Here is a 13,732-nt window from a genome sequence, read left to right on the forward strand (position 1 = left end):
AAATTTACCATTTTGACTTTTTAAAAGTTTTATACTTCTGTGACACCGAGGACATTTACGTTGTTGGGCAAAACTCCATTTCCTGAACTTTTTCATCTTTCTCAACGGAAACTATGTATTCATTAAATACTAATTCCACATTCTCCCTTGAAGCTCCTGGCAATTACCATTCTACATTTGTCTCTATGACTTTTTCTACATTAGTTACCTCATGTAAATGGAATCTTTTATATCTGTCTCTCTGTCATTGGCTTATTTCATTTAGTCTGACGTCTTCCAGGTTCATCCCTGTTGTAGTATTTGCCAAAATTTCCTTTATTCTTATCGTGGAATAAAATTTCAATGTATGTATACAATGTTATTTTCACCCATCCATCCATCAGTGGACACACTGATTACCCCTACATTTTGGTTAACGTGAATATATAGCTGCTTTGAACATGGATATATAAATATCTGTTTGTGTCCTGTCTTTCAATTCTTTTGTGTATACATTGGAAGTAAGATTGCTATATCATGTGATAATTTTATGTTTAGATTTAATGAGGAATTACTTTTAAAATGGCAGAACATAACAAGCATTGCCAAAGATGTAGATAAATTGAAACCTTTGTAAGTTACTGGTGAGGAATGTAAAATACTGCAGGAACAATGGTAAACTTTATGGCAATTTAGATCACAATCCTTTGTATTAAGTTTTGAAATCAGGAGGTGTGAAACATACAAGTTTATTCTGCTTTCTTTTTGGGGGGCTGATATGGCTGTATAGTATCCCTTACATTCCATTTGAATTTTAGATGGGTTTCTCTGTTTCTACCAAAAAAAAAAAATCATTGGGATTATATTAAATATGGAGATCACTTCGAGTAGCATTGGCATCTTACGAATATTAAATCTCTCAATTCATAAGCACAGGATATTTTCCATTTGCCTTTGTATTCTTTATTTTCTTTAAATAATGTTCACTTGCTTGTTTCTGTTTTTATATTAGTTTTCAGTGTACAAGCCTATTTGACTCTTTGGTTAAGTTTATTCCTAAACTTTTATCATTAATGTAGCACTTCAAAAACTTCCTTTTACTTTAAAGACAAAAATAAAAAAACTTTGACATGATTTTCATGGTGACAATCTCTGTTAGCCCTGTCGACGAAGGTGATTTATTTTTCTCCATTGCAATGTGTTCCTCCTTTCTCACAGTTTTCTTGTTATTCTTTTGTAGAAGACTTTCCATCCCCAATTCTCATTTTAATCTTAATATGTTATTTCCAAATATCCACCTAATTATCATGTCATAGGATTCTTCCTTGACCCTCCCTGTAACTGAGATATTATGTTTTATTTTTGTTATTATTTCTGTTTTTTTATAATTTTATTTTTTTATTATTGTTGTTTTTTTATTATTGCTGTTTTATTTTTGTTATTATTGCTATCATTGTCATTATTAAAATTGCTGGTCAATATTGAATCTGTTGATCAAATATTCTAAGTCTCCATTTTTTTTTTTCTGGGATCAACATTGAATTGTTCTAACCTGTTCCTCACAGTTAGATAAGATGAACTGCAGCCTCTGCAGCATGGGTTCGATACGGCCTGCTGGGGAGATACCTGCATGGAGTGGCAGGCCTCTCCTGCCTCGCCTGCTGCTCCCCTCAGCAGTGTATTACAGTGGATCTGCCTGTTCTGTTTCCTGCTCTGTCTCTGGTGAATCCTCTTACCCTCCTGCACATCTGGCCTGTGCCTCGGTTCTTGCATGCATGACTAAATAAATCTTTAAAAAAATAAAATACTTTGAAAACTGAAGCTGTAATTTTGAATTTCCATTAAATATTTATACCTTTATAAATGAGGGCTGTTGTTGTATGCAAGACTGAGTAAAATCAATAGTAAGAAGCAAAAGCACAGGGTATAAGGTTGCAAATGACAGTAAATTGTATAATAATAATAAATGCTTCATAACAGTGAAACACAAAGACCATCAAAGGACTTGAAAAAATCCAAAATAGCATCAGTTTCCATGTTAGATTTCCATTTGAAAATATTTGCTTCTATTGCTTTTGATTAAATTATTTTTAAATGTATTAAATTAGCAATTTAAATTGGTTAAATTTTGATTTGCTTTTATTTGTCGTGATTTTATATAAAGTATGAATAGCATGTCCATAGGAATATTTGCAAAAAATAAATGTTAGGGGAAGAAATTCATTTATTTTACTATCACCCCTTTTTTTTCTGTTCTTTTGCAAGTTCTTGAATAATTTTCCTTTACCTGAAGAAGACTCTTTCAGGCACAGAATGGGGTAAGTAAGTGGAATTAAAATGTGTATGAATTATTTAGCTACATATTTCAATCAACATGAGCATCCTTGAGTAAGGTGATTAATGTATGTATTTGAGAAAAATTGTTTCCCTAACCACAACTAATTTTTGTAATTTTAGAATTTAAGAATTCTAAATTCTAAATTTGTGGAATTTAAGAATCTTCTAAGAGTTTATTAGGCCAGAAGCAGGAAATGATTTTCCTAATACAGATAAAAAAGCCATCACTGAGGAGATAGCATTTTTCATATATAACAATATAATGTGTATGATTTTGAGACCAGAAAATGGTGATATCTAAACTCTATAAGAAAGTACATACTGGGCCTCCCTGGTGGCGCAGGGGGTTGAGACACAGTCTATGACACTGTCTGCAGCCTCTGTAGCATGAGTTCGATCCCCAGCCAGCCAGGGAGCAGCCCACATGATGCAGCAGACCTCTCCTGACTCGCCCACTGCTCCCCTCAGCAGTGTACTTCGGTCAGTCTGCCTGTTCTGTTCCCCAAGCTGTCTCTGGTGAATCCTCTTATCCACCAAGCCTCTGGGCTGTACCCCAGCTCTTGTATGCATAAATAAATAAATCTAAAAAAAAAAAGTACATACTGTCAGAAAAATAAAACTACAAGATTACAAGATTATAATAAGTATACCAAAGTTGGTGCATATAACATAAATTGAAGTTGAAGCTTCTACAGATAGCTATTACAACATGGCTGCCTTACAGTAATTTTCTATCAATTATAAGTTTGACTTACAAATAGTTTTTTTTTTTTTTTAAACTAGTATTTTCTTTTTTTTTAAAGAGGCATGTGTTTTTTTTATTTATTTATTTGTTTTGTTTTGTTTATACATGCACTGGGTACAGTCAGAAGCGCGGGAGGGTGAGAGAATTCACCAGAGCCAGAGCAGGGAGCAGAGCAGGCAGAAGGACCGAAGTACACTGCTGAGGGGAGCAGCGGGCGGCAGGAGAGGTCTGCGCGCCATGTGGGACCCTCCTCCGGTGGCCTGGGAGCAGCCGGGGATCGAACCGGCACCTCAGAGGCTGCGGGCAGCTTCGCAACCCAGCGCTCAACCGCTGCGCCACCGGGGAGGCCCTTACAAATAGTTTTAATGAACACATTCACACATTCAAAAGCAGTAAAATAATTTAGCTACTAAATATTTATTGAGAATACATGGCCTATGATACTTAAAGAAAAACAATCGTGCATCTGAATCATGCTGTTAGAAATTTCCTTCACAATCGAATATCTTTAAGAGGAAAATCATCATGAACTTTAGCAACATGACAAGAACAGGCTTCATATTATTAGATTAGACTGTCTCAATTAACAAAGATACTGACTGTAGCATCCATACAATTTAGCCAGTAAGGACCAGTCAATTGAAGGCTCTACATGTGTTGGAAATACATGTTTAATTAAAAAGACTCAAAACTTAAAGTCAGACATCTTGCAAATAAGTGTTCAAATAAACAAATGATTATCCATAAATGTGTTCATATTTTTAGTATTAGAGAAGCAGGCAGGTTGGTTAAAATGCTATGGTTAGAGTCTGATTCTCAGTTCTGCAGGTACAGCATTTATTGTTCTTTAGCTTGTCATGATTAGTAACAGAATTCACAAAATCAAATCCACAGAACTTTGAAATATGTACAACAATGTTGACACACTTTTATAATCAGATATCTTTTTATCTATAATCTAAGACAATTCTGTCCCAATTACTAAGGTTTCTGAAGAATGAAAGTAATAAGAAATTACAAATACATATATACATGCACATACATATACGCATACGTACATACATAGAATTTGTTACATGAGATGAAAGAAGCAGGGCATGAAAGGCACCGTGTTTGACTAGTATATGAAGACAGTTTCCAGTCAGGGTATTAAGTAACCACAGTCTGAAAAAGTATGCTTTTCCAAGAACTAAAATTTTTAAAAAAAGGTCAAATACAAGGTCACTGAGAACTGAAGAAGTCAATAAATAATGACAAATGCTACTTATTTGATTTTTATTTTGTTCTGAATTTTATTTAAAATATAATGCTTGTATCACCAAAAGAGTACTTCAGGGATATTCATATACCAAGATGTAGTTAGAGCTGGTTTCCCATATCCCTTTCCAGGGAAGTCTTAAATGAGTATAATTGGGAAAATGTTTGCTTCACAAGCATTCATAGCCTTACAAAATAACACTGTCTATACACAATTTCATTTTGTTATTTTAGGCACATACTCTGAAAGTTACTGCTTAAAATAACACATTTGAACATATATACTTAAAAATATTCTACTCATATAGATTGATTTATTTTACCCAGTTATGTGATAAATATATTCATAGATACATCAAATCAGTAATATTAGTAAACTAGGCTACATTTTAGAAGAAATTATTATATTGCATGTCAGAAATCACTGCCTGATGATAATTAAAATAGAAGTATCCACCTAAAAGTAAACCAGCTCCTTAGCCATCTATTCCAAATTTCTCATTTTCAGATACAGAAACTGAACCTCAGAAATCACTGAGGAAACAGTTCAAATTTGGCATTGTTGGGATGCCAGTACACTCTTGGACTCAGATATTAATTTAGTGCCTGTGACATCATTTGATGTAAAATTATGGGCATGGTTTATAGTTTCATGCTGCCACCCAAAATGAATAACCTGAAGAGTGAATCAGCCATAAACTCTCTTTAACTCTCATTGCTTGACCTCTCCAGACTATTCTTAAGCAGCCCCTTACTCAATTGTTGGTGTTCTGTTTTGCTCTTTCCTTTATTTTTTTGATCTTGCTACGTGTTTAGGTCTATTTTCTGTCCTGCCACAGTTTTCCCTCGGCCTCTCACTACACCACTCTCCCGAATCTTTTTTCCTCTTTTTCACTGTCCATATATTTTTATTTTTTTAAAGATTTATTTATTTATTTATACAAGCACTGGGTACAGTCAGAGGCGCTGGAGGGTGAGAGAATTCACCAGAGCTAGAGTGGAGAGGGGAACAGGCAGAGTGACGAAGTACACTGCTGAGGGGAGCAGTAGGCGGCAGGAGAGGTCTGTGCGCCATGTGGGACCCACGCCTGGCGGCCAGGGATTGAACTGGCGCTGCAGAGCTTTGGGCAGCTTTGCAACCCAGCGCTCAACTGCTGCGCCACTGGGGAGGCCCTGTCCATATATTTTTAAATCCTTTTTTTTGGAAATTATATCTCAAAGGAATTATTTAAAGTCAAAATCTTTCACTGAAGTTTGCAAGAAAGACTAATATTTCATAGCAGAAATTATACATGCTTTGAAGGTAAAAATACTAAATGTTCTGTTTATCATATACTACAACTGTGATTTGACTTCCCTTGACAAAATATTGTGGTCATGTAAAGTCCTCTTTAAAAAATTATATGTTGTTTTTATTTTGAGTATCTTGAAAGGTGGGATAAAAAGTAAAAATACATACATTCTCTAGTTATGCTTCCCAAATATCACCTCAGTTTTCCATCTTCACAGGTAAATGACCATAATATAATTACCAACTTAAGCTATTCTAATATCTTCACATTTATTTGGTAAATTCAAAGCTTTACATGGAAAGCCTGATTATCATCATTATTTATTTATTTGTTGGTTTATTTATTTATTTTTTGGCTAGAAGGACTGGAGTGTAGGCTAGAGCTATGAGTATGTGAGAGGATTCACCAGAGACAAAGTGGTGAGTAAAACAGGCAGATCTACTGAAATACACTGCTGAGGGGAGCAGTGGTGAGACAGGAGAGGTCTGATGCAGCCACATGTGGGTCAGCTCCCTACTCTGGGATTGAATTCAGGCTCTTGCAGTGATAACGTTGAGACTTAAGCCCTAGGCCACCAGGGAGGCACAAGCCTAATTAATTTTTGATAGCTAAAAACAAAAAAAAACAAAAAACAAAAACCCTTATTTCTATTCATCCACATATTTATTCCTGTAAAACTCAGGTTAAAACTTGCAGTTTCGGGCCTCCACAGTGGCACAGCAGTTGAGCACTGGGTTGCAAAGCTGCCTGCAACCTCTGCAGCGCCGGTTCGATCCCTGGCCGCCAGGTGAGGGTCCCACATGGAGTGCAGACCTCTCTTGCCACCTGCTGCTTCCCTCAGCAGTGTACTTCATCACTCTGCCTGCTCTGTTCTCTGCTCTGACTCTGATGAATTCTCTCACCCTCCCGCGCCTCTGACTATACCCAGTGCTTGTATAAATAAATAAATCTTTGAAAAAAAAAAAAAACTTGCTGTTTCTCAGAATTGAGGCTGCGAGGTGGGGATTTTAGGGGTGGCAACAAGGTGTGGGGACAGGGCGATAGGTGCTCTGGGGTAGATATGATGTGGTGGTGCATATCTGAGGAAGTGTGAACTTATTCTTCTGCATCACATAGTGATGTAAACCAGTATTACCTCAAACAAACAAAATGTCTTGTTTCTCCATTAAATTAGGCTTTCCTTCCCAGCTGAACTTGCCTTGTGAATTGCTGTTTTCTTCAGCATTCTGTGATACCCCTTTGTGGGTTGATCACTTGATTCTTACTTATAATTATTTGATCCCAAAATCATTTTCTCTTGCCTTAGTGATTTACATCATGTCATAATTGTTACACTAGCTCAATAGAACTCCCATTTCTACGGGGCTATTATTTCTCTCCTTTGTTGTTGTTGGCTAGTCAGGCACTGATTGACTGGAAAGAATTTTTTTTTTCCTAGGGAAGTTTGCATATTTTAACAGCAGTTGAACAGCTGTCTTAGGAAGTAATGTTTCTATCTCTCACAGCTTGCAGCCACACTATTAATACCATTTTACTTCTCTAATGGAGGTAATTCTTAAACACCACAAATCCTAATTATTTGAACAGCAGTGGGCCTTAATTCATAACCGCTTCTTCTGAAAACAAAAGAACTTTATAGCTTGGAATAGTGTGCTTGTGAGAGGCCTTCCCCTTTCATCTGATGATGAACATCATTTCCGGAAATACTTTTCGCTCAGAGGTGATAATTATCGCTGTGAGCAGCCTGGGAGCATTCCTGCTGCTGCATGGTGGTGCAGTTAGCAAACTCATACTGTCTAGACTCTCTCTCCTACCCCCCATGTGCAAATGTTCCTAAATGATCTAATCATCACTTTATTTGGGGAGGGAAGATTAAGAGTGTGTAAGTCGTGCTTATCCTTTTAAACTTTCTGTTTTAAATAGAAATATCCCACTGGTATGTTACTTTCATTTTGCCCCAGCTATTGTGGTTCTGAAATAGAAGTGATCCTATTGATCTCATTATTTAAGTGGTTATACTGTCCATGAATTCTAAAAAATCTGTTAGTAAAAAAAAATATTGAAATATGATGCTATTTAATAGCTCTGCTTATTGTTATGTATTTTTTTCTTCTGTGTGTCTCATTTCCAAGTTTAGTATTCTATTCTGACTCTCAGTACATATACTTACTTGGCACTTACTTCACTGTATGTGTGAATGTGTGTGTATGTGTGTATTAAATTGCATCAATAAAATAGGAAAGGCCTTTAAAAAGAGGCATTTTATTATAATTGTAGGTGGTACAATTATATAGTAATTGTAGTAATTGTAATTACTACATAATAGTAATTGTAGAAGAATCATTAGATCATACCTTAGTATGTAGGAACACAGTAAATATTCATACTGAATAAATAAGTGAAGCATTAAAATACATGAGTAGAATATTATCATCCATGAAAATGTTAATTATTTCTGTCATCATTTATCTATCATTTATTATCTATCTTATCTACTTATATGATCATGCCTAATGTATATGAACATATATGTATGTATATTTATTATACAGTACACTATATAGTGTAAAATTTACATACATTCTCAAGAATTTGATAAATTATAAAAATCTGCAAAATAAACATTTAGCTGAATTTGTCTTTACTATGTTTTCTGAAGAAAGTTGAAAAAGATAAAGAAGAACTAAAATGTACACAGTGATAGTCAGGCATATACTGAATACATAATTACTAAATGAATGGATATTGGGCTGGAACATCATTATGCTAGGGTCTATCAAAAATAACAAGCTATATTACAAAGACCCCTGATTGTGTATTCAGAAAATGCTATTCCTATTTTAGAGTCTTCCATGTTTAACTGTGTGATAACAGGAAATTCACTTAACTTCTCTTGTTTTTATTTTCTGTATCTTTAGAGTGAAGGAAATGTTCTAAATTACGGACTGTGGTCTAAGTGGGCTAAGAATTCTATAAATCCACAAATGCAAGCTGTAAGGTGAATATTACCAGAGCAATCCTGAGCTGATTGGCCCTCTCTTGTTCAGTGCCAAAACTGATAACAAGTTGTATTTCTGGCTCCTTGAGAAGTCCTTGCTCTCTTTGTTCCCTTAACACCAGTAGTGTCACAGCTGCAACACAGCTGCTAATAATTAGCTCCTTGAATCATTATAGGCATGATTTAATAAAAGGATTTATAGATGGGAAAAAGAAGGTGTTCCTCTAGTAGTTAATGATTTCTTGAATCTCACACTGTGCCCATTATAACTAATAACATGTCCCTTTAAGAGAGGTGTGAACGCAACCCTCTAGTTAGTGATTATTTGCTAGAAAAGTACAATTAGAATGACTGTTCCAATTCTTTATGTAATTTACATCCTGTAAGCACATTTTCATGTTTATGTTCTTTGATACCAGGCATGCGTCTGGCTGTCTTTACATAATTTCTCCATCCTTGATAAGTCAGAGATACCCAGTGCAGATTCCTAGGATGAGCAAGGTCTGGATTTCTGATCATTCTTTCCAAGTATGTTTTATCTGTAACTAGTGCATCTGGTTATTTAACCATTTCAACATATATTCCTATAAAATATCATTTAGAATATGTTTTAGAATATGTGTTTTAGAATATGCTTTCTAGAATATGCTCGTTTCATTTAATCATTTTTGCTACTCTGTAGTGTATGGTGGCACCAAGTATGTGACATTTCAAAATTAATAGATAGTCATCAACAAATAATGACAATAGGAATATATATGCATATTTTCTAAGCCTGATAATTAAATGATAACACAGTATAAACACAAACCCAGTTAAGAAAAATTAATGGGTAACTTTATCGCCAGAATGGTGCTATCATTCAGAAGTTATACTTGAACTCAAAGTAACATCTCTTCTGAATTTAAACTTTCAAACTAAAAGGAATAAAATTTTCCATTTCATAAAAAACTGTATTCCTCTTCTGCCCATAACATACAAGCCAAATTTGCAATTACCTTTTAAAAAATCAAGATAACTAAACCACAGTGGAGAACAACCCAGGCACAATTTCAGCTGAAGCATCATCTATATGTATATTTTTCATTCTGGAAAATAAAGTGAACATTTTCTATTTGGTTTAAAGTGTCTCTTGGATGGTTTAATTTCACCAGAAAGGAGAATAAGGGAGAAAAGAAATCAATCGAATTCAAATTTATAAGATTTGGGTTATTGAATATTTTTATTTTCAAGCAATAATCCCTTACCTACCTGGGATCAAGTTATAATTTTTGGTGTAAAAACTCAGGTGAAAGCTATATGGAATTTATACTATATGCTCACTAAAACATGAAAAGCAATGGTGAGTGTGGCAAGGAAATCTGTATCTTCTATCCTTAAATGCCAGTACAGTTATAAATATATTTCATTTTCTTTCTCTCCTTTCTACGTTTCTGGCAATGGCAAAGGAAGTTGTAAGGTAGACACCGATTGTCCCCAAAGTGTGTATCTGTATTATAGCAAGTAAAGGTAGACAAGAACCTTTGCTAACTTTAAAAGACTACCCATAGATGAAAGAACTGTGGTCACTAGCCATTTTCACAGTGATATAATTGAAGCAAATAACAGGGTTTAAATATGAATAATACATGCATGGTGCCCAAATTGTTGCATCTAAGATGATTAGATGTATCTTAAAGTGTAATAAGTTAAGGGCCTCCCTGGTAGCCTAGGGGTTAAATCTCAGCACTATCACCATTACAGCCTGAGTTTGACTCCCAGTCAGGGAGCTAACCCACATGGTGCAGCAGACCTCTCCTGTCTCTCCTGCTGCTGCCCTCATCTGCAGAGTAATTCAGAAGATCTGCCTGTTCTGGTCCCCACTCTGTTGAATCTTCTCATTCTGTATACTTCTAGCCTGCACCCCAGTTCTTCTACACAAAAAAAATTTTAAAAAGTTTTTTAAACAAGTATAATAAGGTAAAAGCAAATAGGCAGACAAGCATTCAAATAGCAATTTTATGTGTTGATTACTGAAGAAACGTCCTAAATTATGTATCTTCTCTAAACATTTTTTTCTTTGTATAAAGTGGGAAATAATGCCAATCATCAGCCTACCAGTACACATAGTGAGGACTTAGAAAATAAAAATGCTCAATGATTCAAAGCCACAAAAGATTAGTGCTCACACATTATGGAACAGTCAGGAATTGTCACAAAGTATGTTCTGCTTAACTAAGTTACATAGAGTTATAGAATGATGCTAAATATTTGTCACTGTACAAAAGAAAGGGAAATATGAAAAGTCTTCACTTAGCAATTAAAATGATGTCTTATAAAGTTGACACATGCCTTTTTATTTTTTGCACAAATTCATTGCATAGAAATTATTTGGTTTCATTCAACCACAAATAGATTAGAAAATATAATACCGCCTGCTCCCAGATTTGAGACTATTGATATGTGAACAGAATCATGATTTCAACACTCTACCTTCACCAAATATTTAGTATCTCTTTCACTCTGCAAACAAAAGGCCATAATCACCTTCTAAGAGAGATGTTATTAAATTCTATCTGCTCCTGGCATCAAGCTTAATTACCAAAAATTATGTATTGCTTGTTGATATCATATAACAGGATATTGTTTGTATCAATTGTTAAAAATCCCTATGTGCTTTATCTGGATCCAGATATTTATAAATTAAATAGACAAATTATGAAGTTTATCCAGGGTACTGCATAATTTCAGTAAACACATTGTTCAGAAAGAGGGTAAAAAATGCACGTTTGTTTTTCAAATTTGAAGTGGCCTGAACACTTACTGTGAAGGGACCTTCAGTTTAATGTTCTCTGTGCTTCTTGGTTTTGTTTTCTGTATAATTTTCTCCTTTCCAATTCTGTACTAGGCTTCAAATGAAAGAAAGGATGTAAGGTATTCCCTCTTTGGAAACCTTACAGTTTCTTCTCCACCTGCTTCCTGCCATAGATGATTGCTTGAATAGTCACAGTTCTAATATTTTTGGTCTTGGTATTTTTAGCATGATAAAGTATTGAAGAGGCTATTTTTTATTTTGAGTCATGATTTCCTTGATTGTAGAAGTCTCTTCAAAATTACTAGACTTTACATGTATTCAATTTAGTCGGCAATACATATGGATAGTCTTTTCTACACATCTTAGAATTGTGATAAATCTGTGCTTATTTTTTTTTTTGACTCTGCAGCTATTTTCTATCTCTCTATCTACCCATCTACCTACCTACCTATCTATCATCCATCTATCTATCAGATTCCACTGGAAAAAATATTTTCACTCTACGCATTCTGAATCATTATATCCCATAAAGAGAATTTACTGGAAGTCAAACCTGAACTGAGTCTTTGATCTGAGACACCTAAATCAAATTAGAGCCCTTTTTGCTCCTTTTCATTCCTTCTTCTATAAGACAGTTTTGTTGGTAACTTGACACATGTAGTCAACAGTAACTAATAACTTCAACTAGTTTCTTTTTCTTTTTTTTATATTCCCCATACAATTGCAACCCCGTTATTTTGACTATTCAACTTCTTCGTATGGATCTATAAGCTCATCTACTAGTAGAAAGTCAGCCACTTTTAATCTATCTGTTTCATTGCTTAGTTCTTCCACAGGTCACATATGGCTCCCCTTCTATTCTACCTACCACTGGCTCTGATCTACTCCTCAAAATGGCAATGGGCAGTTTTATGTTAGCACCATCTAGTCAAAAATATTGTGAATGCATGTGTGATCCCCTTCAGAAGAGGGAAAGTGTGGCAGAGAAGGAGAAAGAGAAAACAAGAGAATTGAAACCTAAGGGATTAGTTTTACATTTTAATACATAATTTCAAAGCAATGGCAATGTTAATAAATATTAAATTGCACAAGGGAAAATAAAAGCTACAACTTTATCTCAGGATATGATTTAATTCTGCCTCCAGAATAAGAGCAGACTAGAATATTTTGATAACTATAATTTTCCTTGGCTACTGGTACAGGAAATTTCTCTTTATAGGATTTCTTCTTTGATGAACATTTCTTCTGGCACTCAGTTCTAGTTTGAAGGTCAATTATTCCTCTTGTGTTATTCTCAGCCGCATGGGCTGCTGGTGGAAATTTAATTATGTTTTATACTCTGTCAAAGTCTGTGGATATTTTAAAGTAACTGCTCAATATCACAAAAACTAAAGGGAAAATTTAACCATCTTGAAATTGATAGTATCCAAATTCTGTTTCCCCCTTTATGACATTGGCAAATAATACATTATCATAATAGAGATATTAGAAAATAATTAAGAAACATTTGTCACAAATTTTAATAACCTGAAATTCTGTGATAAAAAACTGCTGATAAAATTTTAGTGTACCTTTCCAGTTCAAACTTTATAATATTATTAATGTAGAAATTGATCAAAATTTGCAGTGGCAAACTTTATTCTGATTTCTACTTCAATGATAGAATTTCTTGTACCAGTAGCTAACACAATATATTAGACTTCAAAATATCCTAGGCTGTTCTTTATACTAAGAAAAGATTAATTCATATCTATAATTATAGCAATAGTATTTGTATAATTTAAACATTACAGACATTTGAGTTAGATACTTGTGGGCATCCCTTTTACATAGGCCTACCTGATAGCCAATTTACTGATATAGATATTTCTTTGTATTTGCATTCTTATTTCTGGAACTGTCTATAATGTTATTTGCAAAAATATTATAATCACTTGTCTTCAGAATAATGCAGCACTGGGTATAATTATTTTATAAGAGTAATATTAACTATTTAATAATAATCCAATTAATTATAATTACACTTCATGAAATTTCTTATCAAATTGTACAGTAATTTAGACCTACTTCATCTAAAGCAGGATATTTTATAAACATTAACATAAACTAGTAATAGTTAGGACATTCTCTTCTATCTTTATATTTCACAAGTAAAATTTAATTTTCTTTTTCTAGAAATGAGTGATAAAAGAGCAATGGATCTGATCTCAGGAGACCTAAATCATCCTCCTATTTAAAGAAACATTATGATTTTTGATCAGTATTTCTACTGTTTCTGAATGTTAGCTACCATAATAGTAAAAATGAGAGATCAATGACATTTTTCTAGT

This window comes from Talpa europaea (genome assembly GCF_964194135.1).
Source record: "Talpa europaea genome assembly, chromosome: 5".
Taxonomy (NCBI): Eukaryota; Metazoa; Chordata; class Mammalia; order Eulipotyphla; family Talpidae; genus Talpa; species Talpa europaea.